The sequence below is a fragment of the Papio anubis genome, chromosome 2 (assembly GCF_008728515.1).
Source record: "Papio anubis isolate 15944 chromosome 2, Panubis1.0, whole genome shotgun sequence".
In the NCBI taxonomy this organism is placed as follows: Eukaryota; Metazoa; Chordata; class Mammalia; order Primates; family Cercopithecidae; genus Papio; species Papio anubis.
This window is the reverse complement of record NC_044977.1, coordinates 157243713-157257057: the sequence shown is the minus strand read 5'-3', so window position 1 is coordinate 157257057 and position 13345 is coordinate 157243713.

Sequence of the window (13345 nt, the reverse complement as noted above, 5' to 3'; positions counted from 1 at the left end):
GGAATTTTAGAAGTGAAAGGAAAGAGGTCTCTGAGTGGCCTTACCTTATGGACAGTATAACTGGTGGAGGCAGGGGAGTGGTTGTGGACATATGAACTCTGGGGCTGTAAAATCGGGGGAAACACAGCATGGTACAGTCCTGTCTTTCAGGCATTTGGGAGGATGCCTGACAAAATGTTTGACAAATATTCTTGAGATGGTTGCAGAAAGGCATCAGTTCAAGGCAGCTAGAGTGAAGGAGGTACACCTTGGAGCCGACAAGCCTGCTGCGGAGCCACACAGGCACCCATGATTGCTAATTTCTGTCCCCAAAGGGACAGAAGCGGGAGAGGGATCCCAAAACCTAAATGAGAAATGTGCGTGTACTTTTAGTTTTCCTTTCCCTTTCTCTCTGCAGAAAGAACGGAGGGCACGATCTCTCAGGCACGGGCTGCTGGGAGGCTCCGTGGAACCTGCCTAAGCTGGTGGCCATCCCAGCTCTGCAGGGTGGTTGGTTGAGAAGGTGACCACCGTTGAGATGTGCCAGAGGCAGGTATGCACAGGGGACACTGGGTGGGCCAGGCTGCTTGCCTCCGAATCTCTCTTCGCTTACAGCAGAGGGGAGAGAGGCTTCTCAGTGAGCCAGTGCTTTCTTCTTCGACTTTTGTCTCAGTCTACTTTGTCCCTTTCTCCTTTACCTCCTCTCTTCCTCCTGCAGGTTATGATTCTTCCCAGATGACAATGTGGCTGACTGGGTCAGGAATCCTACCCAGGAAAGATGCGGAGGTGACCTAATTCTCAGAGTAAGCCAGGCTGGAGGCCTTTGCTCTGGGAAGTGTAGCTCCTTGGGGTGTGGCTGTATCATAGGTGTGTACATGGCTTAGCAAGGGATTCAGGCACCCACACCATCGCCTCTCCCTAGCCCGGGTCCGGGTCTGTGCCTGGTTTATGGCCTCAGTCTGGCCCTGCAGCTGCATCCCACTGCACCCAACCAGAATATGAAAGTGAGCTCTTGGTGGGACCCTAGTAGCCTCCTCTCATACAGCTGGGAAGGAAATGTTCCCCTTACTTCCCAAATGCTTGCTTAGTGGAGGAGAGCTCCAGGGTGCAGGTGGCAAGATCAAAGGATGACTGTTAGTTGTGAAATTCACTTTTCCAGCTTCCTCTGGACACTCCCTCTGACAGGTTATGGGAACAAGAAGCCTACTGGAGCACGAAGCAAATTCATAGGAAGAATCTGAACTTTAGGATGGAAGTTCTAGTGCTCCAGTTCCAAGAGCAGAAGACCCAAGTGGGGGACTTTCTTCTCTTTGTCCTCCTGCAAACCCCTGTCCCCCCTTCACTCCCTTCTCCACCCCTCCCTTCATCACTCCCTCTAGGTTTTCTCCCCCAAGTCTTCTCCTTCCACTGCTGCCCCCTCTCCCTTTCACTCTCACGCTTCAGGTCTGGAATCTCCATTAAGCACAAAGGGCCTCACGGGGTCTGTGTCTTTAGGGGTTAAATCCTCCGGAGTTGGAGCATTTATGAAATTAGGCCCCACAATGGTTTAGGTAAGAGAATATTGTCCTAGAAAATGAAGAAGCGGCCAGGCACGGTGGCTCACGCCTGTAACCCCAGCACTTTGGGAGGCCAAGGCGGATGGAGGTCAGGAGTTCGAAATCAGCCTGGCTGACATGGCAAAACCCTGTTTCTACTAAAAATACAAGAATTAGCCAGGCATGGTGGTGGATGCCTGTAATCCCAGCTCGGGAGGCTGAGACAGGAGAATAGCTTGAACCCAGGAGGCAGAGGTTGCAGTGAGTTCAGATAGCGCCATTGCACTCCAGCCTGGGTGACAGGCAAGACTCCGTTTCAAAAACAAAAACAAAAACAAAAACAAAGGAAGAAGAAGCCCTGCCTCTCCAAACCGCACACATTCCTTGAGTCCCTGGCCTTCCTCTGTGGCCCTTTTCTTCCTTCTGGTGCCCCTGCCGGCCCAGGGCTAAGAGGATTCCTATGAATGGTGAGGTTACACAATGGGCAGGGAGCTCTGAACCATGCTCCCGTTTCCTCCCCTTTTTCTAGGGTGTGTAACTGCCCAGGGCCTTCACAATTTCCAGTCCTGCATGGAAGACTTGTCTAGATATTGGCAAATACTTGGATGAAATGCAGGAGCGCACACTTGAGTTTATTTTTGTGTGGGTAGCCATCAGACTGGGAAGGAATGGGGTGAGGATCCAAGAATGGGCACATTCTGGCGGGTGAATAAAGAAAGACCATTTTCAAATATCAGTGTAACCCCAGACACCTGCCTTTTCTGCAAAGTTACCTTATACTGAGTGAATACTGATATTGTGGATGTGCCATTGCTGCCTGGAAAGATCCTCTGCTCTTGGCAAGAGGCAGCAGGGAATGTGAAGAGGCCCCTGAGTTTGCAGGAAAGGGCCTAGGGCAGGGTTTGTGCCTGCTGGGGCAGGGCTGGTGTGATGGAAGAGTGCCCCCTAGTGAGTCACATCTCCAGTTGCTGGGGTCAGCTCAGCCCAGGGCTCCCTGGGTGGGTCTTGGGTCTGAGGTTGGGGGTGAGGGTAGGGGGAGGGGAAGGGATGTTTGGGACAGGATTTCATCCTGGGACAGGTGTCTCTCAGACCTCTCCAAGAATGGACTCATGGCTCCAGTTGTGTTTCGGCACTTTCCTCCCATTTCAGCCTCTGCTGGGTTTTCACGTGGTCTTTAAAGAGATACCATCTTTAATATAAACAGCCTCATATCATTGACATGGGAAAACACCTTGCATTCACTCACCCGTTCACCCTTCCATATATCTATTCTGTCATGTATTTTATACCTTCAATCAACAAATATTCCCTGCGCACCTGCTCTGAGCCAGCCCCTGTGAGTCAAAGGGGGCTTTCCTTCTTGCAGGGCTGGGAATGCCCACTGGGTGCAGGGGAAAAAGAAACAAGTACACTACAGAGTGAAGAGTTATGCCTTGAAGGAAGGGAGCATGGGCACAGGGAGGTAGTCATGACGGGCTTCCTGGAGGAGCCATTTCTCAAGCCGAGTGCTGAAGGCCAAGTTGAACAGTGAGGTGTTTTCCCCAGGCTGGCATCTGGAGAACCTGCACTAGAAGCACAGACCCCTGGCTCACTAAAACAGTGAACTGTTGAACCATTCTTGGATGGCAGGAACTGTTGAACCATTCTTGGATGGCCATTGATCTCCAGTCATCCATATGTCCCTGCCTAGGAGTAATCCTGGAGGGAAGGAGGACTACAAAGGCACATGGAAACTTGAGTAGAGGGTGCTGGGTATGTTTACTCTCTTGACTGTGGTGTACATATGACAAAACTTACCAATCAAACTGTGCATTTTAAATAGGTGAGTTTATTATATATTAAGTATACCTCAAAAGGGGAAAAAATCAAATAGTTCTATAATGTAAGAAAGCAATCCTCTGTTTTACTCTTCCCCCCTCCACCAAATTCCATTCCAAAGAGACAATTGCTTTAAACATTTTTAAAATTTTATTTTTATTATTATTATTTCTTGAGATGGAGTCTCACTCTGTCACCTAGGCTAGAGTGTAATGGTGCGATCTCAGCTTACTGCAACCTCTGCCTCCCGGGTTCAAGCGATTCTCCTGCCTCAGCCTTCCAAGTAGCTGGAATTACAGGTGCCTACCACCACGCCTGGCTAATTCTTATATTTTTAGTAGAGATGGGGTTTTGCCATGTTGGCCAGGCTGGTCTCGAACTCCTGACCTCAGGTGATCTGCCCACCTCGACCTACCAAAGAGCTGGGATTACAGGTGTGAGACACCATGCCCTGGCCTAAACTTTTTAAGATGTTCTATGTTTACATTTGAATTTCTATAGAATATTCTTATTTTTCTTCTCTTAGTATGTTTCTGCTTTAGGTGTTATCTACCTCATTCCTGCTATAGAAGATTAGGATTGTACACCACACACACATCTTTCCTTTATCCTCTTGACATGGCTACACAACATTTTTGGTTAAGTTACTATCCAATGTTTATATTATTGTGACTATGTAAACATTGTTAAGAACAGAATCATATACTGTGCTGTGATTAAATTTTCTTTCTTACACAACTTTTGTCTTGATTGAAGTTAAACTTGGCCTCATTTTTCATCTGCTTGGTGTTCTACATATTTAGCATTAAGTTGCGCCAAAATCGACACACATAACTCTAAGTTTCCCTCAATGAATGTAGACCCACTGGTGTTGTATCAGGTCTATCTCTCGTGGCATCCCACCTGGAGAATTGGGATGATACACTCTCTGGTCCTACCAAACAGCTTTCATCCTCAGATCGCCCTCCATCTTCACTGTGGCCCTTCCTCTCAATTCTCTTCTGTGTGGTTCCTCATTTCCTGGGTTCGTTTTCTCCCTCTTTCTGGGTTTACTTGTCTAGTCGCTTTCTGAGAATGGATCTGCAAGAGGCAAATTTTTAAAAAACCACTTGTGTCTCAAAGTGGCTTTATTCTACCCTCATACACTGTTGATAGTTGCCTGGGTATAAAATTCTAGGTGACAAAGAATTCTCCCTCTGTATTTTGAAAGAGTTGCTTCATTGTCTTCTTGCTTTTGGTGTTGCTATTGAGAAAAATAATGTACTTTTGACTGATAATCTCTGGATATAAACTGTTTTCTCTTTCTCTGGAAGCTCACAGGATTTTCTCTGCATGCCTGATGTTCTGAAGTTTCCCAGTAATGTGCCTTGATATGTTTTTATCCTTTATTCTGAGTCTTTGGTGAGCCCTTCAATCTGGCATCTCATGTCCCTAAGCTCTGGGAAATTTTCTCAGATGATTGAGTTGTTACTTTTCTCCAATTTATCAGTTCTCTCTTTTGGAACTTCAGTTATTTGGATATTAAACCTCCCCAAATGATTCTCCAACTTTTAATTTTTTTCCTATTATCTTTTCTTTTCTGGGAAATTTCTTCCCTTTTTAATTTTAACCCTTCTATACTTTTGCTGTCATTTTAAATTTTCAAGAGCTGTTTCTTGTCCAGGGTTCTTTTTTATAACATCATCTTCTTGTTTCATGAGTTAATTATCTTCTCTTATCCTTCTGGGGGTAGTAATTATAATGAAAATTATTTTCTTATTCCGATCTTCACATTTTCTCTGTTTCCTTAAAGTTCATTTTGTTCTGTTTGTTTGTTTTGGTTTCTGTTTTTTTGTAGTTAAGGCTTTCCTGAAATGACTTTGATTCTTGGCTGTCTGATCCTATTTAAGAATGAGGCAGTTAGCAGCTGACAGAAGCCCTGTGTGGGAGCAGAGCTGGATTCTTGGAGGGTTTCACAGAAAAAGGGTGGGATAGGATTCTGGCCCTAATATTGGGACCCCAAAGTAGCAGAATATGTAGGTCGTTTCCCTTGGGCCAGCAAGATTTCCAGTGAAGAATCCTGTGAGCCTCCTGCCTGGAGGCTGGCAGATGAAGCAGAGTGAGGAGGGGGCGATGAAGGGGGTTGGAAGGAATATGCGTGACCAGGACCCCACCACTGCCATCCCTGCCTTTAGGCTTTCCAGATGGTAACTCTCCAATTTGGCAGCGAGGAGGGATACGGAGTAAGGGGTTGATCTTCCCTTCATGAAGTGAGGGAGAGGATCTTGGAGCGTGCTACCCTTCTTCAGGTTCTTACTCACAGCCCTGTTTTGGATCTCACCCTGGCCCACTTCAAAGAGGTGTCTGGTGCCTCCTAAGCTTGTTGGAGATTCTTCCCTAAACGTTCAGCAGGGAGAGAGGAAAGAATCTCGTTTTTCTGCTTCCTCCTTTCCAGAATTTTGTTGACATCCCTCTCCTGCTTCTCCTCTCCTGCCTTCTTTCGCCGAAGGGTTTGGCTTTTTCTTTCATCTCTTGCCTTCCAGCAGGCGGAGTTTGGGGCAGAGCCAGGGTGAAGGTATTCACTCCTCGGTTTAGCTTCCTCTTTCTTTTTCCCACTGAGGTGGCTCATTCCAGGCCTTGTCAGGACTGGTGTGGGCACCTGGGCCAGGAAGCTGGCAGGCTCAGGGCTGTTCATCTGGTTCTGCCACTTCAGGGCTTGCTTTCCATGCTGCGGGCTGGGCTCCCATACATCCGCCAAGGGTAAACCCAGGGGTGGGGATGCTTCTGTGAAGGCAGTACACTGGATGGACTCTGTGCTTCAGCACTCCAGGGCCAAAGCCAAGACCTTCCAAAGAAAAACTTGAGGTCCTGGGTTGCAGAGGCCCAGGGCTAATCCTAGGACCCCAGGGGGAGCATGATGCTCCCTTCAGACACCACCTTGTCTTCACCAAACCTGCTTATCCAGGAAAAGGCTGACCCAGAGCTGCCTTTGGGTGTAATTGGGTAACCTTTCCTCTTCGTATTCGTAGGAGAAGGCGGTGGGAGAGAGCTCTGCCTACTCCAGGCCCACCTTTTGCTGTCTTCTGAGGGCACAGCTACGCTTCAGCCCCTTTGGGAAAGTTCTGCTCTTTGACCTGGCAGGGTTGGGGCTGGAGTGTCTCTTAGGAGATATGATAATGTCTGCTTATTTTGTGCAGAAGCCCTCACAGTGTGTTGTATGGGCACTGGTTTTAAATACCAAGGAGATTCCATAATCAGTGTTCTTCTTTAGAGATTCACAATGACATCGATCTCTATGAAGAGGCTGAAAATTCCTGCAGGAAAGAAACCACATATTTTGTTTAAGGCACCCACATAAGTGAAGACAGACTGAAATAAATTAGATGATCTTAAAGGATATCAAGCAAGAGACAAACTGGAGTACGGAGCCTAACATCCTAGTAGAGAATAAGATGGCTCCAGTGTTGAAGACCACGAATAGTGCAGTCTTAGTTAAGATAGTCATTGGCTAAACTCTGTTGGGGCTCTGGTGTTTCCTGGTTCCCCAGCTTGCTTTCTCAGACCTTTTTGGCAGGACCCATCTTGCTCACCCCAGCACAAATCCAAAGTGACTGGCGCAGGAGGAGAAATGGAATCCAGCACTTGCACAGAGGGGTTGGCCCTGGAGAGGCACACAGAGTTTTGTCCTAGGAGTCAGAGGGAAGTATCAGAGAGACGTAGGCTAGGCAGAGATGAGAGCACAGGAAGATGGGAAAGACAGGGACCATGGAGTAAGAGCAATTATTAGTGTTTCTTTTTCTTTTCGAGACTGAGTCTCGCTCTGTCACCCAGGCTGGAGTGCAGTGGCGCGATCTTGGCTCACTGCAACCTTTGCCTCCTGGATTCAAGCAATTCTCCTGCCTCAGCCTCCTGAGTAGCTGGGGCTACAGGCACATGCCACCATGCCCAGCTAATTTTTGTATTTTTAGTAGGGATGGGGTTTCACCATGTTGGTCAAGCTGGTCTCAAACTCCTAACCTCGTGATCTACCAGCCTTGGCCTCCCAAAGTGCTGGGATTACAGGCGTGAGTCACCGCACCTGGCCGCAATTATTAATATTTTTGGATGGTGTTGGACCTGCATTTTTAGTAAGCTGTGACAATATAAAAGGGTGTAATAAAATTCAACCATTTGGGTGTATAGTTTGAGAAATTTTGGTAATTATATGCAATTGTATAACCGCAACCATAATAAAGATTTAGATCATTTCCATCTATTTGTTTATTTATTTTTATTTTTTGAGACACGGTCTCACTCTGTCACCCAGGCTGGAGTGCAGTGGTGTGATCTCGGCTCACTGCAACAACCTCCATCTCCCAAGTTCAAGCACTTCTCTTGTCTCAGCCTCCCAAGTAGCTGGGATTACAGGTGCGCATCACCATACCCGGCTGATTTTTTGGTATTTTTAATAGAGACGGGGTTTCACCATGTTGGCCAAGCTGGTCTTGAACTCCTGACCTCAAGTGATCCACCTGCCTCCATCTCCCACGGTGCTGGGATTACAGGCGTAAGCCACCACGCCCAGCTTCTCCATCTATTTAAAAGTTTCCTTGTTACGCTTGCAGGCAAGCTCCTTCCTTGACCTCCAACCCCGCCTCCCAGGTTCAAGCGATTCTCCTGCCTCAGTCTCCCGAGTAGCTGAGACTACAGGTGCCCCCCACCACGCCTAGCTAATTTTTGTATTTTTAATAGAGACAGGGTTTCACCATGTTGGCCAGGCTGGTCTCAAACTCCTGACCTCAAGTAATCCACCCACCTCTGCCTCCCAAAGTGGTGGGATTACAGGCATGAGCTACTGTGCCCGGCCCAGACTATATTTTCATTTATTTTTGTGAATAGTTTGGAACGGAATTGCTGGGTATGTGGAAAGTGTATGCTTAACTTTGTAAGATACCACATGATTTTCCAAAGTGCTGTGCTGTTATACATTCCCATCAATAATGTGTGAGAGTTTTAGTTGCTCTTCATCTGTCAACACCTGGTATTGTCAGCCTTTTAAATTTTACCCATTCTAGTGGGTAAGTAATGGTGTTTCATTATGGTTTTAGTTTGTAACTCTCTGATGACCTGTGATATTGAACATCTTTTCCTGTGGTTATTGGCCACTCACACATCTTCTTTTATAAAATATCTGTCCAGGCCGGGTGCAGTGGTTCACATCTGTAATCCCAGCACTTTGGGAGACCAAGATGGATGGATCACTTGAGGTCAGGAGTTCAAGACTAGCCTGGCCAACAAGGTGAAACCCCGTCCCTACTAAAAAAATACAAAAATTAGCAGGGCATGGTGGTGTGCGTCTGTAGTCTCAGCTACTCAGGAAGCTGAGGCAGGAGAATCGCTTGAACCCGGGAGGTGAAAGTTGCAGTGAGCCAAGATCGTGCCACTGCATTCCAGCCTAGAGGGCAGAGTGTGACTTTGTCTCAAAAGAACCCCAAAACCAAAAAAAGTATCTGTCCAAATGTTTTACCCATTTTAAGAAAATTGAGTTGTTTTGTTTTTAATGAATTGTGAGAGTTCTTTATATATTCTGGATGTAAGCTCTTTATCAGATGTATGTTTTGCAAGTATTTTCTCCCAGTCTCTGGCTTGCCTTTTCCTTTGGGTTGGAGATGGGCCACTTACTCTCTGGGCGACCTTGGACAAGTGACTGCGACTTAGCTTCTCTAAGCCTTGTTTTCCTCATGTGTAAAATAAGAATTTAAAATGTTGCTTAGGGGTACCAGCAGCTCAGGAAGCCAGAGGAGCTGCAGCAGCCAGGCAGCCCTGCTTCACCAAGGCTCTTGGCACCACTTGCTGCAGGCACCTGGCACACACCCTCTCCACCACCAGGACACCCAAGAGGAAGGTTAGCTCAGCTCAGCCAAAGGGTGGTGACGGAAGAGCCCAAGAGAAGACCTGCAAGGTTGTCAGCTAACCCTAAAGTGGAAAGGAAGCCCAAAAAGGCAGCAGGAAAGGAGAAATCTTCAGACAAAAAAGAGCAAACAAAAGGGAAAACAGGATGAGGTGGCTAACCAAGAAGCCAAAGAAGCTTTACCTGCAGAAAATGAAGAACTAAAAAAATGAGGAGAGCCCAGGCTCTGATGAAGCCCAGAGAAAGAAGCTGACTCTGATTGATATTATCTTCCCTTTCCTAGCAGTGGTCTCTGTCCCTCTTCTTGTACAATCCAGAGGAATATTTTTATTAACTATTTTACAAATGCAAGTTTTTTAGCAGCTCCAGAAACACTTTCAAGAAGGAGGGAATCCCTTCTCATTCAACCTCTAAGTGTAAACGCTTTTTTTTTTTTTTTTTTAAAGGTAAAGTAATTTGCTGATTGTTTATTTTTCGGTATGGCCAGATAATAGTGGCATATTGATTACAGAGGGCTTTGACTGTCTTGGTTGTCAGCTTAACATTCCATAGTTGGGGATGGGTTGTCTATACCCTATAATACAAAGCGTCCAAAATGCAATTTGCAGTCACAGTCGTGCATTTACTACTTTTTAAACATTTTAAATTACTTCTATTCCCACGTTGTTTATAAGTAGAATTGTTAAAGAAAACCGCTCCTTGATGATGGCACTCTGTGTCAGAATAGTGTGTGCTCGGGAACATCTTTGGTCACGGTAGTCCAGTTTTCCTGATAACTTTGGTAATGTGCTGTGAAAAGTTGACAATTTGAGTATGTGGTATAATATTAAATTATAAATTTGCAGAAATTATGAGGTAACATATTATCAACATTTGAAAATATTGATAGTTGATATCCTCTTAAGGAATATTTGCCTCTAAATTTTAAGCTGGAAAGTCACTGGAATAACTAATAATTTTATTTCAGAAGTTTAAATCATTGCAAATGATATAATATTTAGTAAAAACATTTAAAAATAAGGCTGTTCAGTTGCTCTTTTAAATGTATCATAGGGAATCTGAATATCATCCCAATTTAATACCCATCCATATGCTTTAGAAAAACAATACATGAAGGAGTTCTTTTTAAATAAGAATCAGAAATTCTAGTTAGTTCTTTTTCTCCTTGAAGTTGTATTTCTATTCTCTTCCCCCATGAAATTTTTTACTCTTTATATGTATAAATATATATAATTTTTTACTCTTTATATATAAGTATATACACTTTTTTACTCCTTATATATAATATTACATTATATAAATAAATAAAATATATATGTGTATATATACATACATATAATTGCCAGCCTGCCCTACAGATTTCAGACCAATCAATCTCGACGACTGCGTGAGCCAATTCCTTAAAATCTCTCTCTCTCCCCATTTTATTGGTTTTCTTTCTCCAGAGAACCCTGATTAATACAGTGGCCAAGCTTATATTAACTGTTTTTTCACATTACAGGCAACATTCTCCTAGGATTTTGGTGAAAAAGGAATACATTTCTTTTCTTTAAGGCCCTGAAATTTTGGGGTCTGTTTATTACTAGTCTTACTCCATGCTAAAACATGTATTTACTCTGTGAGAGATATTGTCCTGGGCACTGGGGCTGATAATGTTCACCTCCAAGTTTTGTTGTGAAAATTTAACAAAAACTTATATGCGAGAGCCCTTAGCTTAGAGCTGGCATGTAGCAGGTTCTGTGTGTTAATAAGCTAGTTTTACAAGTGTCCTTATGTGTGTAAGCAGCCATAAGAAGCAGCCATATGGGGATGGCTGTGGGTGGAAAGAATGTGCCACTGGACTGATCAGGGGCCACGGACAGAGGGGAGACCCCTGGGCATACAGCCTGCAAATGTGGTAAGGATACCCTTAGCAACTTGCTCTTGGTTTGGTTTCCTCTCTAACTTCTCTTCTATACTGTCTCAACACTCACCTTCTTTCTGTATTAGTTATCTACTGCTGTGTAACAAACTATCCTAAAACTTAGTGGCTAAAACAACAATAAATAGTTATAGCTCGCAGACTCTCTGGATCAGGAATTTGAGAGTGGCTTGGCTGGTGGGGGTTCTGCCGTGGGGTCTTTCAGGGGGTTGCAGTTGAAGTGTTGATTGGAGCTGCAGTTATCTGAAGTATTCATTGGGGTTAGAGGACCCACTTCCTAGGTGGCTCACTCACATTGCTAGCAGGTTGGCGCTGCTGGCTGTTGACTTGAAGCCCCAGTCCTTTCTCCTCTTTGAACATGCATCTTTGGGGAATGCCCTGAGTCGCCCCTTTCTTTGCCTGGGAAGCTCAGTGTATCCTTAAAGTCTCAGCTTGGTGCTCACTGGGAGGAAGTCTACTGAACTTTTGGAAAAGCCAGCTGCCTGTTGGGAGTAATTCCATTTGCTGAGTTCCTAAATAGCTTCAATGACAGCTTTCAGGTTGACTTAGGAAATGTCGGAGCCCTTGGCACACACTAATAACTTTCATTCTGTAGGACCCCGCTGGTCTCATGGGTACGATCCACCAGCATGGCCCTGAAGCTAGCTGCAGGAATGTCATCTGCATCTGCAATAGGTGGAGGCTCAGAAGAGACCAAGCTCTCTCCACAATCTCCCTTCCCTCCTGAAATGGAGTTGATTCTTCACAACTGGGTCCCCTGTGCCCTTGTAGACCTCTGTCTTCACACCCAGGACAGGACTTCAGTGATCTTGTTTCCTTGACCAACTTCTTACTAGATGCCTTGCAAAGAGGGGGTTGGGCCTTTCTCGTCTCTTGGCACCCAGCACTTAGTAGCTGTCAGTAAAGACTCATTTTTCTCTACCCCTATTGTCCCCACCCTGGTCCAAACCACCACTTTCTCCCTCCTGGCCACTGCAATAGTGTCCTCACTCATTTCCCTGCTTCCACTGTTGCCACACTTCAGCCTGTTCTTTGCATTGTAGCTGGAGTACTCTTTCAGAAACATGACTTAGATTATACTGCTCCTCTTCTTAAAAACTTCCCAAGGCTCTTGGAATCACATCCAGAATCCACCCATTTCTGCACTTCTCCTACAGCTCTCTTGCCTGGTCACTGGGCTCCAGCCACACTGGCCTTTTGGACCCAGACCTGCCAAGATCCCGCCCACTGCAGGGTTTTTGCACCTGCAGTTCCCAGCCTTAGGACTCTGGCTCCACATCTTCTCATGGTTGGTGCCTTCTCTTCCTTCCTGTCTGATCTCACACATCGCCTCCTCAGAGAGACCCCCATGACCACCCAGCTTAAAACACCTCCAGCCTCGGGCACTCTCTGGCACACCACTCTTCCTGTTCTCTGCATAGAAACAAGTCATTTCATCAGTAACTAATTATTTATGTGAGGGATTGTTTCTTTATGGTCAATCTACCCTCAACTGAATGTCAACTTGATTAGGAGGGACCTTGCTTTGTTCCCAGTGCCAGGCACAGTGCCAGGCATGTAACATTGACATAAATATTTATTGGATCAACGAATACAAAGCAGAAAGGGAGGCAGGAAGAGAAGAAAGGGAAGAAAAGAAGAAGATGGAGGGAAGCATAACAGATCAGGAAGGGGCAAATGGAGGGAGAGGCTCTTAACCGCCACAGTGGTGAAGAGCCAGGGTCATTGCCTCAGTCAACCCTGGTGGTGTGTCATCTCGAGCGTGTGATCACTCACGTCTCTGTGCCTCAGCCCCTCCTTTATGAGATGGATTTTCCCTCACAGGGCTGTTACGAAGATGAAACAACATAACATATGTAAATACTATCCTGGTGCCTGGCACTAAAAAAGCACATGATTAATGGGGAAAGAGAAAGAGAAAGAGAACACAGTCTCTTCCCCGCACACTTACTGGGGAATTCGTTTGCTCTCCCTCCCTCCCCGCCATTCAGGGGACTGGAGCCCTGGGGAGCATCTAAAACCCAGGGTCAGCCCTAGTTGTATGTCTTCATGTCCTGACACATGCTGGGGTCCAGTCTCCACCCTGTACTGGTGGCTGTCCTGTTTATAGCCAGCAGACTGCAGTGGCTGAGCAGTCAGACTCCAGCTGGGGTTCCCTGGGAGATCTAATGTCCGCAGCACATTCCAGACCTGCTCCCTTGGGAGGCGGTGCCAAGACGGCAT